Source organism: Lactuca sativa, chromosome 3, assembly GCF_002870075.4.
Source record: "Lactuca sativa cultivar Salinas chromosome 3, Lsat_Salinas_v11, whole genome shotgun sequence".
Lineage (NCBI taxonomy): Eukaryota > Viridiplantae > Streptophyta > Magnoliopsida > Asterales > Asteraceae > Lactuca > Lactuca sativa.
Genome location: NC_056625.2, coordinates 314957014 through 314958861, shown reverse-complemented (window position 1 = coordinate 314958861; position 1848 = coordinate 314957014).

Genomic DNA, 1848 nt, shown 5'->3' with positions numbered 1-1848 from the left:
TAGTGATTACAAGACACAAAATTCCTAGTTGTGACATCATCCCCCCGTTAGAGGGAATTTCGTCCCGAAATTCTGTTTGAAAGCTAGATTTGAGAATGCTAGAATAGGTGAGGGTACTTTTGCTTCATTTGGTCTTCGCGTTCCCACGTGAATTCTGGCCCACGCTTTGCGTTCCACCGTACTTTCACGATCGGGATGCGACTTTGCTTAGTACGCTTCACCTCCCTGTCCATGATTTCAATTGGTTCTTCAACGAACAGGAGATTCTCATTGATTTCGATTTCGTCAAGTGGGATGACGAGGGTTTCATCTGATAGGCACTTCTTCATATTTGAGACATGAAACACGGGGTGTACACTGTTTAGCTCTGCGGGTAGTTGCAGTCTGTATGCTACCGGACCTATTCGGGCGACGATTTCGAAAGGTCCAATGCATCGTGGGTTCAATTTTCCCCGTTTTCCGAAACGTATAACCCCTTTCCAGTGTGAGACTTTCAACAGTACTCGATCACCGACCTGAAATTCTAAGGGCTTTCGCCTTTTATCAGCGTGGCTCTTTTGTCGGTCACGCGATGCTTGCAATCGAGCTCTGATTTGAACGATCTTTTCCGTGGTTTCGCGAATGATCTCCGGTCCCGTTAGTGCTTTGTCCGACGTATGTGTTTTTGCTAGCTGGTTGTCACCTATTTCAGCCCAACATAACGGTGATCTACATTTACGCCCGTACAGTGCTTCGAAAGGAGCCACCTTGATGCTCGAGTGATAACTATTGTTATATGAGAACTCGATCAAAGGTAGATGGGTATCCCAAGACTTCCCAAAGTCTATCACACATGCACGAAGCATGTCTTCAAGCGTTTGAATGGTTCGTTCACTTTGACCGTCCGTTTGTGGGTGATACGCGGTGCTCATGTCGAGATGAGTTCCCAGTGCCTTATGGAGAGATTGCCAAAAGCGCAAAGTGAATCTACTGTCTCTATCCGAGATAATAGACACTGGTACTCCGTGGAGTCTCACGATCTCTCGAATGTACAAACGTGTCAATCTTTCCATCTTGTAGGATTCTTTTATAGGCAGGAAATGGGCAGACTTCGTCAGTCGGTCGACTATTACCCATATGGTGTCCAGTCCGTCCGACGTCTTGGGTAGCTTGGTCACGAAATCCATAGAAATCCCCTCCCATTTCCACTCAGGGATTACCGGTTGCTGTAACAATCCTGAGGGTTTCTGGTACTCCACCTTTACCTTGGCGCACGTAAGGCACTTACTAACGTAGGTCGCAATTTCCGCCTTCATGTTAGGCCACCAATAGTGTTGTTTAATGTCCAAATACATCTTGTCTGAACCGGGATGAATGGAGTATCGTGTCTTGTGGGCTTCCTTCATAACAACCTCCCTAAATCCTCCGATTTTTGGGACCCAAATTCGGTTCATGAAGTAGTATACTCCATTCTCCCTTGCCTCAAGATTCTTCTCCATCCCGCGTAATGGCTCGCTAGCTCTATTTTTCGTCCTCATGGCCTCTGACTGGACTGTTGCAATTTGAGTGGCCAGATGAGATTGAATGGTTATCGAGAGAGTTTTCGCACGGCGATTAGAGTACTCCTTCCGACTTAATGCATCAGCTACCATGTTGGCCTTGCCTGGGTGGTACTTGATCTCGCCCTCGTAGTCGTTTAGCAATTCAACCCATCTTCGTTGTCTCATGTTCAGCTCCTTCTGGTTCAAGATGTGTTGGAGACTCTTATGGTCCGTGAAGATGGTGCACTTCGTACCGTACAGGTAGTGCCTCCAAATTTTCAGAGCGAAGACCACGGCTCCCAATTCTAGGTCATGGGTCGTATAATTT